Below are 19,690 nucleotides of genomic sequence, written 5' to 3' on the forward strand. Positions count from 1 at the left end.
AGATGTGAGTGGTCAAAGAGGGTGGTGCCGGTCTAGCGTACCGTTGAGTGCTGGGGGGGCGGATGGACGGCGAATTGCAAGAAGGGGTAGGAGGTTTGGCTGCAGAAGGAGGGGGCGAAGGAGAGACATTGGGGGGCTAGTGTACCATGAGAGGTGCACTAGCCCCCCTTCAATGTACAGGTAGATGTGAGGGGTCGTAGAGGGTGGGGCCAGTCTATCATACCATTGAGTGCTGGGGGCGGCGGCCGGACGGAGAATTGCAAGAAGGGGGAGGAGGTTTGGCTGCAGAAGGAGGGGGCGAAGGAGAGACATTGGGGGGCTAGTGTACCATGAGAGGTGCACTACCCCCCCCTCAATGCAGAGGTAGATGTGAGGAGTCGAAGAGGGTGGGGCCCGTCAAGCATACCATCTAGTGCTGGGGGGGAGGGGGGTGGGGGGGGGGCCGGACGGCGAATTGCAAGAAGGGGGAGGAGGTCTGGCTGTAGAAGGGGGGGTGAAGGAGAGACATTGGGGGGCTAGTGTACCATGAGAGGTGCACTAGCCCCCTTCAATGTAGAGGTAGATGTGAGGGGTCAAAGAGGGTGGGGCCGGTCAAGCGTACCGTTGAGTGCTGGGTGGGGGGGCGGCCGGACAGCAAATTGCAAGAAGGGGGAGGAGGTCTGGCTGTAGAAGGAGGGGGCGAAGGAGAGAATTAATCCCCCCGATCCACCTATAAATCCTATTTTATTTATATAATTAGGGCTATTGTAAACAAATATTTTAGTAATCGCGTAATCTATCGATTATTCTTACGATTAATCGAGTAATCATATAAAAAAAATTGACAAAATAAAGTTTTGGTTAATCTGGCATAACAGCAGTGTTACTATCGGATATCAATATCAGTCCAATTTTTCATTTTTGAGCTTCCCTAACAGATACTTTTTTGTTGTTTAGAAAACTAACCTGTAATAATAACAACTCGTTTTCTAAGTTAATCTGAGAAAAAGTCATACAAAAATCTAAAATTAATTTCAATTTAATAAAAAGAGGGAGGCTCACAAATACGCTTATTAAAAATATCTATGATTCAGCTTTTAGTTTATGTAGTCAGTCAGTAGATGAACTATCACGTTGCCCCATACATGTCAAGCTTTGAGTTTGAGAATATGGGAAATGTCACCTGAAGTGGTGGTGGGCCATAATTTAACAGTTTGTTCATGTAAAATTATTGGGGAAAAAACTGTTAAATTATGGAAAAATTCTGCTGAAATTCCATAAAAAACAAGAAAGTGTACTGGCAGAAATTACCAGGATATTTCCCTATTTTTTCATGGAAAACTTTGAAATAAAATACTGTTAAATTACGGGAAACTTCTGATGGAAATTCTGTAAAAAACACTGAAAATATCATGGCAGAGAATTAACAGGACATTTTCTGTATTTTTTTTTTCAGAATTTCCATCAAAATATTTTCCTTATTTTAACAGTTTTTTTATGTCAAATTTACCAATATTTTGTTAACCCAAAACTGAAATTCTCTCTTTTTACTCTGTTTTTTGTGATGCATTCACAAACTTTTTAAAAAACCTTGGACATTTCCAAATACCATTCAAGTCTGTATTCTATACCATATGTTAATTATAGTGTAAAATATATTACAGTTAATGTATTTAATATATTATTAACATAATTTTGAAACAAAATTAAATTCTAAGTCCACAGGAAATGTAGTTGTAGAACACAAAACACTTAGTTTGAAAGTATCTCATGCAAAGTGATGTAAAAATGAAACCATTCTACAATCAATTTGCAGACTTTATTTTGCAATTTAAGACCATAAATTGACGTCATCTAGTCTTTATAACTAACATTTACTATTATGTATTAAGAGCTAAACATATTCTTGAGCTTGCTATTGTTTATCTTCTGTACATCACAACTAATTTATTGCATTTTACTATACAAATTTTCAATGTATAAATTAAATGTAAAGCAATCTCGACTCTAGTCTTTGAAGTCAAATAAACAGTTTTGTTAAGTTATTACTATAAGATGGAACATAAAAAAATTGCTTTTGAACATGAAAATTATAGTTGTAAACAGGATCAACATACTTCAAAATAAATGCCGAAAGTCAACCATTATTTTTATGAAATACAGGTATATATATATATTCAATATTTTGTTAAAAATCAAATGCTACATAAACCCAGCCGGTAACACTTTACTGAAGGCGGGTGAATAAGACTGACATGACACCGTCATGAACATCTGTCATGGACATGAATAAGTCTTCATAAATATTTATGACTGTTGTCATAAAGCGTCATTCAGTAAATCATGACACTTTTAATACAAAGTTGACATTATTGAAAATGTCTTTGTTTTGACAACTTGACATTAATCTAGACAAAATGATTAATGATTGATTAATAGTATTCAGCAGGTTGTTTTCTAATGTATTAAAATTAAATATGATCGGGACACTTAATGATATTAGCAATTAGGTAATCCATTCAGCAAGCACTTTTACTTTTAATACTTAAGTATTTTTAAAAGCCAGTACTTTTTTACTTTTACTTAAGTACAAATGCTAATGTGGTAGTTTTACTTTTACTTGAGTACATTTTTGTCTGTGTATTTGTACTTTTACTTAAGTACATTTTTTGAGTACTTTCTCCACCACTGTTGATTTACAATTTTGACTTCCAACGATTCACTTCCTGCTAATCAGCCCCCTGGTGGTTGAAGAAAAATCCACATAAAAGCCGCACCGGGATATAAGCAGCATGGTTCAAAGCGTGGGAAAAAAGTAGCGACTTATAGTTTGAAAATTACAGTAATCATTAGTTGTTCTAAATTGTATAACTATCTGGCATATTTTCTCACATTTCATATAAGAAAATCCATGCTTGCATACACAAAACAAAATTGGTTAAAAATGTAAACAATAAAAATAACAGTCAAGATATTGTGATCTGTTTTCTTCTCCCACCTGTTATTTGACTGCTAAGAGATTCTATCTACTAATACAAAAACCCGACACCATACATTTTTAAAACTGGTCGTTATATGCAACCCAGTGACCTGCATTTTCCCATCACTCATATTACCAAAAAGCCTGACACAAGCAGCAAGTGAAAGCTGATTCGTCAGCAACTCTTGCTTTCACATACCTGTTTTGGTACATTTTGATTACCTTGTTATTCTAATAGGCAATCTAACATCTGACTAAAATCCAAACTGGTCATTTATTTACATAGATGTTAAAGCAAACAGTCCGGAGGGAAATTAGATGGTCACATCATCACACAACGGATTGTTTTTTCATTTATAAAAATGCTAATAAATAACTAAATAAACAAAATTAAATTAGACCAAATAAAAAACAAACAAACATGAAATTCATTTTCAACTTAAACATATTTTTGCGAAGGCAGTGCTAAAAAGTTTAAAAGAGGTTGAAAGTCACAAGCTCATGAAACTGGATAATGGAAGAGGCTGATGCCCACAAGCATTATCGCCAACAGCTAGATGAGGTTTTTCATGGAGGCTCAATTAGGAAGAGACCCACTCATTTCAGCTCAAGAGAATCAACATGCTCCAGGCATTAAAAGCTGGCTTTGAATACTTATTTTTGCAGCAGTAAGTGCACATGCCCTCAGAAAAGAACACAAGCCAGCATAAAGCCAAATGCTCCGATTTACGCAGCCTCAAAGCCCCGTCACGTCATTTTGTTTTACATTTAAAAATACATTTAAAAATGCATGAGATATGGAAAATAATTAAATGGAAAAATAATTGTATGAATGAAGAGATTTGATGCGTGCATGACTGTGCTATTCGTCAAAACTGGAGGTGAACAGCGGGGGTGGGGGGTTCAGTCATAAGTACAAAAGAACAAAAAGAAGGCTTATGTAAGATACTGATGGCTCTTTTAGTTTATTCACAACTACATTTTTATTACCTGGGGAGATATAAAGTCAGGGTGTTCAAGATCCTGTTGAAAGTTTGCTGTCACATCAATCACGGGTGATTTCTTGGGAGAAACTGAATGGCTTCGCCTCCCTCCAAGGCTAAAATAAAAGTGCTTGTTCATATTAGAACAAAAACCATCAGTGCTTCTCTGTAATGTCACAAAGGAAGGTGAAAATTATTCTGCCTGCATTAAAGAACCTCCTTTAAAAAATAACGCAGACTGTATAATGAATCACAAAAAACCCAAAGGCTTAAAAGTCAGGTAGAAAAAACTTTGATCTTGTCTTTTTTTTTACTTATTCTTCTATGTTAAATGACATTTATCCCTGAGCTGTCTTGGTATGGCAAAATCTTTCATCTTTAATGTGATTAAGGGGCAAGAGAGGAGATATGAATAAAGAATTATATCTCAGAGTGCAATTACAAAGTGACAGTAATCCAATTTTCTGTCACCAGGTACACAGAAAAAAAAAAAAACTAAACTAAAAAAACATCAGTTGTTCATGGTAGACAGCAGAGCAGAATAACATAAAAATAAATGGTGAATCCCAAATAACCATAGTGATGATACAAGTTGTCCTACCACTTAGCATAACAACCTATCAAAAGAGGATGAAACGAAAAGGTGGCTGGCAAAATTAGTAACAAAGTTCCAAATTACTACATTTCGCACAAAAGGCTAAATGCTTCTTCCACACCCCCCACCAGCCACTTCATGGCAAATTTGAGTTGCTATAATCTGGAAAGAGTTTCAGACAGCCTAAGGTAAGAACAACTGATAAAAGAACCATTTTATTACTTTATTTGGAAAAATTCAAAATTTGATGTGGGACAAAAATAAGGTAATACGACATGAGAAATGATCACACCTTTTATATCACTGTTGAGTTTCTTAAACATGAACATGTTTTAATCATGATTGAGGGAAACTTTTTTTTCCCCCTCATGCTTCTCCATCTATCACTGACCATCTTTTAAAGACAAAAACTTAAGCAGCCAGCAAGATTTTCCCATCTGGTAACTTTGCTTAGATCACCAATTTGATGCCCGCGTTCAGTCAAGCATCAGCGGTGCCTTATGTTTCTTTTTATAATCATCACATTTAGACACGTTGTTAACTGTTTAGTCAAGCTTGCAGAATATATCACATAGCACTGAAGTTTCTAATAAGGCCACACTTACAAACATGTTGTATGAAGAGCTTCATTTTATGCTAATTTTAATTGGCAACAGTGCCTGTCGTCTACATGCTAACTTTCTCATTTTTTACTGAAATTTTAAATGCAATGAATAACATTACATTTCTATTTTGCTACATTATAAAATTTATATGCCTCATTGCAGTCTCACGGGAGTCACAGATGGTTTGCGAGTCATTTGTTAAATACAGGCTTGGTTTTGTTATTCATGCTCGGTTAGATTTGCATATGTAAAAGTCACATACCGTGATGCTTCTACACCTTTTACTCTGAAAAAATATTCCAGGTACAGCCCACAGACTATCCCTAAAGAGACAAACGGCAAGGCCTTCAAAGTTCCAAATAAATTCATAATTTATGCATGAACCTTGCATATTTCTGAAAATTCTGTTTTTTATGTTTATATTTAGCAAACAATGTAGCTGAAAGTAATTATAGTATAAAGCATAATCTGGTGGTGCAGGGGCAAAGCACAACCCATGTACCAAGGCCTTAGTCCTCATGCTGGTGGTCACGGGTTCAATTCCCGGCCTGGCAACATTTGCTGCATGTCTTCCTCCTCTCTCATAACTTTCTTTCCTCTCAAACTACTTTCAAATAAAGGCCACTAGAGCCAACAAAACCTAAAAAAAAAATACTAATCTGGAATACTGCTTCATATTGAGCTTTTTACTCATACTTTCTGTGCTGGAACATGTCGCTGAAAGTCAAACTGTGGTTCCATTTAGATAGAATATCACAGAAATAGACATAACTTTATAGGATTAGTTATTATGAGAAATAATTTGATTTAAAATAAATCATAAAATAAACACAAAATAGCAAAAATGTAGATGGCACACTCAACCGTAATCTGAACACTTGTCACTAGTCACTGACGTCTGAGCAGCTGACTTTCTGCTAACCTTATTTTAAGTTTTTATTTGTGGAACATCTTTTTGACATTTTAAATTATATTTGGTTTTCACATTTTCTAATGTTCAAGGAGTGGTGCTCTTTTCCAAGCAAATGGAGACAGAGGTGATGCAAATGCTCGGTAATGAGTCCATATGATGCACTAGCATATTTTTATAAGTTCAATTATACAGCATTTCCAAAAGAAATATCACAAATATCCAGAATTTAAAAGTTCAAAGAAAGATTAAAGCTTTTTGAAAGAGTATGCCTTTCTGTCTCAAAAGGCCATGCATTCAAAATCCAATAAATTTTTTGTCACATCATCACTATTCAAGTTTTGCAGCCGACTTTGAGACTTGTTACTGTTTTGGAGACGTTTGGATCAAGACATCTGATCGTGTTTCTTGAGATTTGCTTTGCCTGTTCCCTTCAACAGCTTCACAGTTGCATGGCAACCAGAACAACAGTTTAAGTCCCTTGAGAAATCAGTGGATGCTATGCAAAGGTGCACATAAAGTACATAGAGATGAGGATAGAAAGATTTATTTAGACAAGAGAGAACTGCGGAAAAGAGGAAAAGTTGCTTCTTTGTTCCGTCTTCAGGGCCTCAATCAGATCACTGGACGATCTGCGAATTAATCTCAGTGCATCTCGGTATGTTTCACAGACGCATGTCTACAGAAACCATCCAACATTCTCTGGTCTTAATTAAGAGTTTTGTGTAAATGAAAATAAAAGCAAGTAAAGTGCAAGTAAAGCAAGTAAGGGAAAGTTTGTCACTTTTGTTATGAAATGTATATCAAAAATGGATATGTTTTGATATAAAAGTTTAACATAATTAAATAGAAGTGGCCAGTAGAACCCTGAGATGTTTGATTTATTTGAAATATAGCAAATTCTTCAAAACTCAGAATTTGTTCAGTTCCTCAAAACATTCAAGAGCCATATCTTTTTGGCGGAAGATGGTTTCATTGTCATTTTGAGGAATAGACAGCACTCAGTATGGGCATCCTGACTGGTCTGCATCTCTGTAGACCCAACCTCCTCCAACTTCAATACAACTTGTGTTTTGTTATATTTCTCTACCAGAATCAGCAAAGTTTTTCAGCAGTATGAACTACAGTACCTTTTAATATTAATGAACCGCCAAGGCTTCGGTGCATCGGTGAAGTTTGGCCGCTCATGATCCTGCAGTCAACTCACCACCTTTCACCACTTTTGAGAAATACTGACCACTGCAGATGGAAACATCTCCATCCTACTGATTTTGTTGGATGAGCTGATCTGGTCGCATTCGTCAGACTTGCTCACATTTTTTTATCCTGGCTCATTTTCTCTTTATCTGGCGCATCAACTTTGTGGTGTGGACACAATGTTCACTCCCACTAACAGGTGTCATGAGGGCCAAGTAAGTGTTATTCATTTCACCTGTTAACCGTAAGTACTGCACAATAGAAGAGAAAATGGCATGAGAATTTCAACGTTTCTTTTTTCTTTTACAACTAGCAGTATAAACAAAGGCAGACCCTGAATTCATCTCTTCCCACACACACACAGAGAGAGACCTCTTGATCATAGACTTTTCGTGTGTAGGTGTGTGTATCTTTGTTTAGGCAGCGTGGGGCCCACAGGAGATTAACATCCCAGTTGGATTACAGAAGAGAAACACACTGGAATGCTTCATTAACTCTCATTCTTACATTGTGCTGCTTTCATTCCATGGCTGCAAGGCTTTTTAAGACTGCTGCCTTCTGATTAAGTGTTCGCTGTCTGCCCAGTAGACATATGTCTCAATCTGTGTACATGGTCTTTCTCCTACTTGGGTCCCTCTCGGGACTCTGCGAGAATGGATAAATCAGCCTCGGGAGCAATTGACTGTCACTATCCCTTTACGAGACTCACGATTAGGACAACGAAAGTGCTCATGAGGCAAGCTCCACTAAGGTCCTGCTGCAGCGGTGTCGCCGCAAGTATATCCCCAGCTGCCGAGATGCAGTTGCTGAGAGAGGCACTGTGATCATGAGCAGTCAGCGCAAAAGACGGCATCAAGTGCTGCTTGTGGTTTAAGATGCTGCAGGCTGATGTCGATCCCCGGCCTGGATGGTTACCAGAGGGCACAAAACCTCCATCTGCTGAAATGTTGTCTCTCCTCAGCAGCTTTGCACTCGGCAAAGAGGAGGAGGATTTTCTGCAGAACTCGCACTTTTGCTTCCTCAGGATTTTAGTCACCTTTCTCTGGAAAAAAAAAAAAAAAAATCACCTTTGGTCCATCCTGGTCTTGTCCTTTATATCATATATATATATATTTGCCACTCTCATTTTTCATTATCTGTTCTTGTCATTTTCACCATCTCTTCTTATCTTTTTGACAAGGTTTTCATTTTCTTTCTTTGACAGAGGATTGTCTTGATCCCCGTCTCTAAAGTCTTTTTGTCACTTTGCACAGTAAATCTGTTCACTCAGAGACGCTGATTTTTAAGCTCAGAGTCATCCACTGTGGAGGGTGGGCAAAAAAAAAGTATTTTGTCTTTTCCACATCTAGTTACAGTATCCCTTTTCTTTCTTCAGCAGAGGCCTTGTTATCCCCTTCTTCCTTGCCCTATGAAGGAAAAGCCCTAACCTTCATTTGCACAGGTTAATGAGCAGCCACCTCAGCATGAACGTAAAACCAATACCAAGCCTTCTTGCAGGGGTGATTGCTCACACTCTTTCTCTCTCTCTCATTCACATCTCACATGCCCCTTTATTCCTTCTCCATCCCCGCATCTCAGTTTCTTTCTCTCAATCTCTTTCTACCCTCTGCACCTTGTAAATTGGACTCTGGCAACATTACGATGCCTTTCTCATTATTCTCATCACTCTGGCCAAATTGCCTTGTCTTTCAGGACCATTGGGCTCTGTTCATTGGCTGCTCCCTCAACCTGAGGGCTGTATAAGTCTTTGTTTCCCTCCATCTTTGGGCTATTGCTGCACAAAGAAAGGACCAAAAAATGGATTCAGTTTAACAGCATAAGGCGAAACCTATGGTCACTGACAACCAGACACCATTTCACACTCTTCTCTCTGATCCATCTACTTATGAAAATGGAAACAAACACATATGAGAAGATCTGAAGTAACCTGTTAGACAAAACTGAAATTAGAATATGGTGATATCTGCATTTATTTTTCAGTATTTAGTGACTGCTATTGAGGAAAATGGATGAAAAGACGAAATCCTACCTAGAAGCTCATATAGAAAGATAATAGTCCAAGATAAATATATATCCTCTGCAACACCCACAAAAATATAATATTTAAGAAAGAATCAATCGATCAAGTGTATGATCAGCTGATTGGTGATGTAAAAGAGCACAAGTTACATTGATTACAGCCATTAGATGCATGTTGTGGACATATTTAACATCTTCTAAAGGTCAGGTGATGACTGCCCACCATCCAGTCATCAGTAGATAAAAAAACAGAACAGATAACAGATTGGATGCTCACATGTGCAGAAGAAATTAAAGCATCTTAAACCATAAATAACTTTTAATATTTCACTCTAGAATATTTTGTTAATGGAGAAATTGGAAGGCAGTAAGAATCAGGATCCACTCAGGTTGATGAGATGGCAAAGGATAGTTAACTGTTGGGTGAAAACCTTTGAATTAACTCAAACCTAGAAGCAGACACATCAACACAAAATCCTCCAAGGTCCTTATAAAAAAAAAAAGAATTTTATGATACTTAAAACAAAAACATTGTCACTGTAACTATATCGACCTTGTGAGAATCAAATTTATAATCACTGCACAAAACAGAATACTTATTTAAAAGTTTAACACAATCATGAATAATAATCAAAGGTACAAAAGCAATCACAAAATGGTTTAACTATCCAGTTTTCTCATTTACAAAAAAAATCTGTCTGAATAACATGAATTTTAACAGCACTACTCATCAGACTCAAGGTCTCAGCTCTGCTCACACTGCATGATAACATTAGCATTCTCTTTTCTACTTGAAATGGAGATTATTGCATGTAAGGAGAAAATAAAGGGTTAAAAAATGTCACATCTATGAGGGTTGTACAATACAACACAAGGCAGATACACAATGCTGTAGGGGATTACAAAAATTACTATCAGTTTTTTAAGAACATCCTTCGCATTAATCCTGAGGTAGTTTGTAGTGGTAGGTACCAGTTTCCTTCTTTTCTCCATTTGTCTTATTTTTAGGAACCTGTGTAGTAATTAGAATCAACCAAGAAGCACGTGAAATCTTTATCAACCTTAAGTTAGTCAGAGGAATTTATAAGAGATGCTGATTTTTCTACTATACCTTATGTGAGAAATTTCCTTAGAAATGTTACTCTTTTTTTATTTTCTGCATTCAAACCTGCGTACAATCAAATAGTGCGTAACTTTTGCCACCATTTGTAGAGCTCTGCCAATTTTCTCCAGCTTCACCCAGTTCTCTTCCCCTATATCTTTTTGTTCAGGCATGACCTTAAAAAAAATACATCAAAAACCTTCTCTCTGTCACCTTGTGAGCTGTTGTGTGTTGGTCCCTCTCCAAATCTTTCTCATGAGCCTCTCCTTTCATCTTCCACTTTCAAAGGCTTTTGTCTCTTGTGAGACTAAAATGACAACACATTCTCCAGTATCTTTCATATGCAATAAATGGGGAAGGAAGAAATACATAATCCTTATTCCACCTTTGGTATCTGCCGTCTGTCTGTCGCCTCTCTTTATGCGATTTAAAAGGCGAGCTGAAGTGACACAGAAATGCTATGACAATCAAATACCATAAGTTGTTCACTGATGATAAAGAAACTACAAGGGATCAAACCATTGACATGTGCTTGTGTTAAGGCTGTCGAAACGATACCAGGAAAGCAAGTGAAGAAGTGCTCCCTGGACTCAGCAGTAATTGTATTTAATTACCAAACAAACAACTCAATGGCAAAAAAAAAAAAACAAGAACAGAAAACAGGGTTACTTTGAAGCGCAAGTAGTGATGTTTTATTTTATGACTATTGACAGAAAGTACCAGTGATTCCTTTCTCCTTGAATAACATTTCTAAAACTACTGTTTAGTTGGAAACCGATAACTACAAAATATTAAATTTTTGTTCATTTGTAAATGTCCTTCGGAAAACTGAAAAAAGTCGATCGACTTGAGATGCACTCAAAATGTTACATTTGCGCTGGAGAACATATTCACCAAACACACCTGTATAGATCTTAGTCGATTCATCTTTATTAAGGTGTATTCCTTTGGTCAGACTCTGGAGGACAACAAACTTGGAAGTCCTACTAACGTCTTTTCTGTTGTGCACATTTGTGCTTTTACTACAACTGCAATACCGTTTCAAATGTCAAGAGCATATCATACCATGCTTGTTTTGCAGTGGAATTTCTAATTTTGGAAACACACGCTGTGAGCTGAATGAGAAAGATGCTCTGCGTGCCCTTACCCGCATCACGCTGGCAACGGCATCAATAAGCAGGAAACAGATCAGATTTCAGTAAAACCAATACATGCTGCACTAGCGTAAGCAACACTGGAGGGCTCGTTTTCACTAAGATGCCCCGAAAACGGTGGCATGTGAAGTCCAAAAAGGCTGATTTTCTGTGGTTGGTTTGGATCGAGGCCAGTCTGAACTGCACCATTTGGTGTGGTTGTTTGGTCTGCACCAGGTTTCACTTGAGTGTATTCACACACTAGAGCAATGATCTTCACACACAAGCAAATCACATCAATAAAAATAAAAAAAAGGTAAAGTTTGCTTTTGGTTTCACTTTGGTTTTTGATAAAAGAAAAAAAACTCTACATCTGAAACTCTTAATCTGTGAAGCATTTTATCCCCCCATGTAATAAATGTACTGAGTTCCTTGAAATTAAGTTGTGTTAACCGTGTTGTGTTAACACTTTTACTTCCCAATAAACATACACTATTAGCATGTTATGCTTTAGGGTGGATCTGACCTATAACTGTCAAAGCAGTTTGCTCTTACACCAGCTGGCCTTTGCGCATTACTTTACTGGCAGCCATGAAATGAGTGCGTCGCTTGTAAATATTGTTCATTACCTTTAAGGGATTTGTTGGACGAGTGCCCAGTTACACATGAACATTTTAAGCTTTTATGAGTTAAGGCTTGAGACACAAAGGCAGCCCTGCTTTGGACATCTTGAAATCTTCAGAACCCGGAGACTTTATGATCAAGTGAGACTGATCATGGCAAAACAAATATTTATGAAAAATAGACAAATACATTGTGCTATATCTGTATTTATTTATTGTAACATACTTTTACGAATAGGACATTTAGAAATAGAATACGAGAGAGTAATTTACAGGAAGTTTAAAAAAACCCTGTGAAAACTGGCGATGGAAATGATCTTGTACCGGATTTGTAGAGAAACATTACTGCTTGAATCATTCAAGCAGTAATGTTTTAAGGAAATATCAGGTACTTAAGAAAAAGGACGAGCCAGTTAAGACATCCTCTATTGATCGCGCTAACTTTAGGTCAAATGGAAAACCTTTAGACGCTGGGAAATGGGAGGTCAGACCGAAGGCGTTATCTTTGCTACATCTCTGTTCCAGGACATCTGATTTTGATGCTATCAGTTCCAAGAATAGCCTGGTCAGGAGATGATACAAAAGGTCCTCTTCATTAGGAGAGAGCCTGCCACAGTGAAAGACAGCTCTGACTGTTTTCCACTGCAGAGATGTAACAGAGAGAGAAAAAAAAGCAGAAATATAATAAAATCCAACCGCTGCTAAGGCTGCAGCTATAAATAAAACGAAGGTCCCTTAAAGAATAGTTGTTTCCAATCATGTTTTAGTGCTCTTTCTGCCACAGTAATACTGTCATGCATTGTTTGCATCATGCTTTACAATTCTGTGTACAATGTGTGGCTAATCCTTTGCAAGACAAAGTGTTACACATAATTCTAAACAAAAGAAAAAACAAAAAAAAAACAAATCCTTCACCTCACAGACAAACAGAAATATTTGGCTGCTTCCAGCAGATCTCGAAACTATTTAGATTTAAGGACAGTAAAGTTTATCCGTCTATATTTTGGAGACTTATTTTCCGTAGCACTGCTTTATTCTGTTTTTCCATCCGACACGAGTCAAATCGCTGGGACATGAGCCACATAATCACGTCGGCCACAGTATTATTTCCACAACACAACATCTAAAAACTATGCTTAGCAGTGATGCATGTTTGCATAATCTTTCCAAATATTTGTTCAAATTGAATTAATAGTACCAATAAAAAGTGCAAACATGTAGTCAAATACAGCTGACATGACGGCGCAGTTGTGTATTTTTGTGCTGCAGTTTTAGATGTCTACCATCCCCTGATCCTGCTGCAATAATCAGCACCGACACAGGCAAGCAGACTATAATCCCCATTGATTAGAAACCTAAGATCAAAGGCTTCCACTGCTGTCGCTCTCACCTCTTCTCTCAGTTAGGCGCAGACTTGTCTCTTTCCATAGTCTCTTTCCATAGTCTCCCTCTCTCCATCTGTGTTGGTCTTTGCTCACTTTTCGAAAACGAGTTTATAAATAACCTTTAAATAAAAAAACCCAACTGAACTGTTTAAAGAAAAAACACATTTGACAAGGTGGTCATTTTTTCCACAAATGTTTTTGGGGGGTTTTAACAGAGTATAATAGAAATATCCTTTCTTGCCCCTCAGTGGGTTAAATTCAGGAGTACCAGAAGCAAAGTGAGAGACAAATTTAAGCCATTAGTCTAATGATGTACTTGCAACAAGCTGATCCAGGAGAACACTCGTATGTTTTGCGCTGTCATGGAAGAAAGAGTGTACATGTCGATACCATCTAAAGTACTCTACACCAAATCAATGCAAGAATGGCTGGTAATGATGACGGGCAAGAGCTTGAATATTTCATTCGCTTGTACTTAATCAGTTGTGTGAAAATTTTTCACATTCTCCTTTAGTTACAGGTATAAGTAAGCAGTAAACATATGACAAGTTCAAAGGTGTGCAATTACTGTGGTTTTCAGCCAACTGTGACATTAAATAAATGCAATTAAGTACGCCACAAGATATTTAATACATTACACAATAAATAAACAAGTGCCATCTGGTGTTCAAACAGTGTGAGTGTGAGGTTATTTTTAGACTAGGGCAGGGAATTATGTACTGATTTTTAATTTAAAATGGTTCAGTACAAATTCATTTCACACAGCCAAGATACTTTTGTAGACAGTTTTGCAGTTAAAGGAAGCTTTTTGTTTGATGTATGACCCACAATTCAGAGCTTCAGAGCATTGTAACCTGTAAGGCATGGTTGATTTAAGGTATTTAAAAAAAAAAAAATTACAATTTTTACATTTAAAATAAGTGAAAATATAATGTATCTGCTTTTAACTAGATCAATTTATTTAAAATTAAATCAAAATCTACTGATAATCAGAAACAGAAAACAACATTCACTTAATTGTGGAAGACTAACGGATTTAAGACGAGGATTTATTCTGTTAGTGGATTGTTTCCGTCTGTTAATCAAACAAGAGGAGCAAGAAAACAGTTTAACCAGAAGAAAGGCTGACACTGATTCAACAGCTATTTTGTTTTCTGTCCTTCCTCTTGACTCACCATTATCTTTAATTACCATCCCTCACTCTGCTGCTATTGACAACCTCTAATTATTCCATTACAACAGCGGAGAAGTTTATTCCCTAAACTGTTAACCTGCTTTACTGTCATTTATATCTCCAGAAAACAAATCTCTAATCAAATCAGAAGTCAAATTAAAATGTGATTACTGTTTTCTAGCCTTTTAAGTTAAAGATCAAAACACTCAAACTGTGCTTGGTTTCTATAAAAAAAAACGACAAAAAAACCAACTTATTTTACAGACACAGAAATAAATCTAAAACTTCTAGTGAAAACGCCTCTATCTGATGAATGTGCCAGTTTAATAGGAACGGTTTACAGAAGCTTCGATGCCACAAAACTGTTAGATCAGCACTACAGAGAGGCAAACAAACTTTAAATAAACCTTAAAGAGGTTTCTAAAGTGGACCATTTTTCTATAAAATGTGCAACATGCCAGTAAAACAAATCATTGCACTCTGGTATTAGCCACTGAGCTATAAATTAAATTACTACATTAAACAGAGAGGTGATTAATATTCTCATGGCAATGCCATTTGTCCTGTCTGACTGTATGATAAACAGTCAGAGGCTCTACACCATAGGCATCTGATGTTAATCCTCTTAATAGAAAAAAAATAACATATTTAATCTCATTATCCATAAAATTACTAATAAAAAAAACACATGCTTTGAACTTTCGTGCCAGGGACTCCTGATAATCTCTGATTAGAACTTGAAATCTGTTTGAATGATCTCTCTCATCCAGCATGCAATCATAACAGGTTTCAGTTCTATTTTGTCAGATCCATGAGCTGAAAATTTAATTAACAGATTAAGATTACCAAGCTGCTTCACCCATGAGTAATTAAGAAAGGTAATGAAACACACTCCCAGTGCAGAAAGAGCAAATGAAACACAGTGATTGATTTCTACAAGTAGTATCATGTGACAAGCGAAAACAGCTCAGAGATTTCTTTAACGAGGGAGTCGGCTAACTATGCTAAAACAAGTTAGCTAACTCTCCTGAAAATTAGCATAAATCATTAACCCTAAAGCAGCTGCTGTTGGGATTCTGCAGATTCTTTAAGTAGGTGGAGTTTTAATTGTTTGTCACAAAATAATGTGGGCTGAGGATGTAGGCTTTCTTTATTCGTCAGTCACAAATAAGGAAAGCCTTTATGTATAACCCTACACCCCCATCTGCCTTCTCGTTTTGTTCAACCACCTAAACAAAATTAAAAATATGCATACAATCCAGAATGTATGTAATGAAACCAGATATGCAAGTCATAAAAAGACATTCTCACTGTATGACATTAAATAGGGTTAAACCTTTTTTTTTGTTTTAGGTCAGGCAAAAGTAACAATATATTTCTTTTTTGTTAATAAAACAATGAGAAATGTTTTTGTATCATTTTTACAGGAGCATAGATGCCCCCTTTTGTCTCCTTCTAAACCGACAATTGAGTATTCTGCGTTATAGTTAAGGAATTTCAAACACCAAGAGAGAGAAAAAGAGTGATTGAATTTGTGATCAGAATGATAACTGGTTTATTATCTGTGATCAGTAACAAATGGAGAGGAAGTAGTGAGAAAGTGACTCTCTCTTTGGCATTTCTCTCCAAGTGTTTTTTTTAGGAGCGCGTGTAATAATCGAAATAAACTAGTCACAAATGCAAAATCTGATATTCATTCTGTATTGTAGATTCTTATTTGGTCAAACAAAAGGGTTGCTACTCACAGCCGCTAAAAAACTGTTGTGCAGAAACGTTTTAGTTGCCTCGTCCTCAATGACTGTGAAAGTGGGTCCTTCTAAAACACTGTTATCAAGTCACATAAGAGAAGTAATAAAGTAATTTGCAACTGAAGGGGATAAAAGCAAGATTTAATTTAAAAAAATCATTCTTCATTAAAGGATTTAGCTGGGAAAATAAAATTCTCCTGTACCAGGGGAACTGCTGGATTGGTTTTGAGGGTTTTCTGATGTTAAAATGAAGGTGACATGGTCTAGAGATTTTCACACAACAGTGCTTTAAACACTTCACCCCATTAGGGAATTTATTTCCCCCTCACCCCCCATTTGATTCAATAAATATATATTTTGTAAGTGTGCTTAATAACAATCTAATATATCCAAATCAGCAATATTATGTGTGTATGGTCTTATACATGTTAAGGACCAGTTTCATAACACATATTATATTGTGGGGACCCACTGCTCCTATTGGGGTTACAGGTTGGGTCTAGCACTAAAAGAGACCGACCCTGCTACTGTGTGTATACATGTAGGTGTGTGTATGTGTGCAAAATACCTTTATTTCGGTAGGAACCTTGTTATCTTGTGACTAAGATCCTTCTGTGACTGCACCTTTCCAAGACAAAGGGATATTACATTAGAACCATAGGAATTATACATTTGTACTGCTCTCTGCCTGATTTAAAAGTAAAACACATAATAGAAATGATGTAAATTTAAATATTAAGGTTAAGGTTACAATACAAGCTCTGCCTCCATACTATGAGGGGCCGTTTAGGACAAAATCTATGTTTTGTCTCTCACACACTACAAGAAACTCACGCACACTCCAAAAAAACATCACGCACACTCTAAAAAACATCACGCACACTCTAAAAAACATCACGCACACTCAAAAAACATCACGCACACTCTGAAAAAACATCACGCACACTCTAAAAAACATCACGCACACTCAAAAAACATCACGCACACTCAGAAAAACATCACGCACACTCAGAAAAACATCACGCACACTCCAAAAAAACATCACGCACACTCTAAAAAACATCACGCACACTCTAAAAAACATCACGCACACTCCAAAAAAACATCACGCACACTCCAAAAAAGCATCACGCACACTCTAAAAATACTCAAATTGCGTATACATACTACTAAAATGTCTCACGCACACACATTTTATCTTTCTTGCACACATACACTGTACTAACAACTCGCACACACACACAAAAGCTATATTTCTCGCTCACATACACACTACTAACATCTCGCACACACACACAAAAGCTATCTTTCTCGCTCACATACACTACTAACATGTCGCACACACACACAAAAGCTATCTTTCTCGCTCACATACACTACTAACATGTCGCACACACACACAAACGCTATCTTTCTCGCTCACATACACTACTAACATGTCGCACACACACACAAACGCTATCTTTTTCGCACACATACACGGTACTAACTCGCACACACACACAAACGCTATCTTTCTCGCACACGTACATAAATGCTATCTTTCTCGCACACATACACTGTACTAACAACTCGCACACAAATGTTTCTCTCACATACACAAGACTAAAGTTGCGCGCACACACTCACACACTCGTTTTATGTATGTGTGAGAGCGAGACTCTTTTTGAATGTGTGAGAGCGAGACTCGTTTTTCGAATGTGAGAGCGAGACTTTTTTTGAATGTGTGAGAATTGTCACGGAAGAGGCGGGGCATAATTTTTTGATCAACTGCGCATGCGTTGATCCTAAACTATAAGCTTCGATTGTTGACTCACTGTATGTTCTATTACTTAGTATATTTGTGCTTTTAAATATATATAGAACTTTAAACTTTCTTGTAACTTAAATGTACTATAGAAATAAATAAATCTGATTGATTGATTAGAAATAGCAAAATTGCTGTAGTACAATCTGTCCACTGGGTGCCAGCATTACAGCCAACTAGTGCCGAAGAAGAAAGAGTCTGCTATACCGAACATGGCTAACTCTAGTTCAAACCGAGGCGGTATTGGACCGCAGTGAAGTTAGTTTCAAGTTGGATATTCGATATTCGAGCTCCGGGGAGTAGGGGCGTTTAGCACAAGGTTGATCCGATTTATGAACGCTAATGTCGGCCGGGGGTTCTCCACAACTCCCGGCCGCAGCGCACCAAGGTTTACTCTTTCTTCTTCGGCACTAGTTGGCGCCGGTTAATAATTCCTGTAATGCTGGCACCCAGTGGACAGATTGTACTACAGCAATTTTGCTATTTCTAATCAATCAATCAGATTTATTTATTTCTATAGTACATTTAAGTTACAAGAAAGTTTAAAGTTCTATATATATTTAAAAGCACAAATATACTAAGTAATAGAACATACAGTGAGTCAACAATCGAAGCTTATAGTTTAGGATCAACGCATGCGCAGTTGATCAAAAAATGATGCCCCGCCTCTTCCGTGACAATTCTCACACATTCAAAAAGAGTCTCGCTCTCACATTCAAAAAAAGTCTCGCTCTCACATTCAAAAAACGAGTCTCGCTCTCACACATTCAAAAAACGAGTCTCGCTCTCACACATTCAAAAAAAGAGTCTCGCTCTCACATTCAAAAAAAGAGTCTCGCTCTCACACATACATAAAACGAGTGTGTGAGTGTGTGCGCGCAACTTTAGTCTTGTGTATGTGAGAGAAACATTTGTGTGCGAGTTGTTAGTACAGTGTATGTGTGCGAGAAAGGTAGCATTTATGTATGTGTGCGAGAAAGATAGCTTTTGTGTGTGTGTGCGATATGTTAGTAGTGTATGTGAGCGAGAAAGATAGCTTTTGTGTGTGTGTGCGACATGTTAGTAGTGTGTATGTGAGCGAGAAAGATAGCATTTGTGTGTGTGTGCGACATGTTAGTAGTGTGTATGTGTGCGAGAAAGATAGCATTTGTGTGTGTGTGCGAGAAAGATAGCTTTTGTGTGTGTGCGACATGTTAGTAGTGTATGTGAGCGAGAAAGATAGCTTTTGTGTGTGTGTGCGATATGTTAGTAGTGTATGTGAGCGAGATAGCTTTTGTGTGTGTGTGCGACATGTTAGTAGTGTGTATGTGAGCGAGAAAGATAGCATTTGTGTGTGTGTGCGAGTTGTTAATACAGTGTATGTGTGCAAGAAAGATAAAATGTGTGTGCGTGAGACATTTTAGTAGTATGTATACGCAATTTGAGTATTTTTAGAGTGTGCGTGATGCTT

The 19,690-nt window shown here is 37.2% G+C and overlaps 1 protein-coding gene across 6 annotated transcripts in view; it reads right to left on the reverse strand.

Annotated features, from left to right (window-relative positions):
• tnr (tenascin R (restrictin, janusin)) overlaps nucleotides 1-19,690 on the reverse strand; it is a 175,156-nt gene that overhangs the window by 80,869 nt on the left and 74,597 nt on the right. For 4 of the 6 annotated variants that reach the window (XM_081597804.1, XM_081597801.1, XM_081597803.1 and 1 more), the window contains one exon: nucleotides 17,002-17,057. The exons of the other annotated variants lie outside the window; for them this stretch is intronic. The gene's annotated coding sequence lies outside the window, so the exon portion shown is untranslated. The remainder of the gene's footprint in view (nucleotides 1-17,001; nucleotides 17,058-19,690) is intronic. 6 annotated transcript variants of the gene reach the window in all.

This window comes from Poecilia reticulata, chromosome 17 (assembly GCF_904066995.2).
Source record: "Poecilia reticulata chromosome 17, P_reticulata-male-v2, whole genome shotgun sequence".
In the NCBI taxonomy this organism is placed as follows: domain Eukaryota; kingdom Metazoa; phylum Chordata; class Actinopteri; order Cyprinodontiformes; family Poeciliidae; genus Poecilia; species Poecilia reticulata.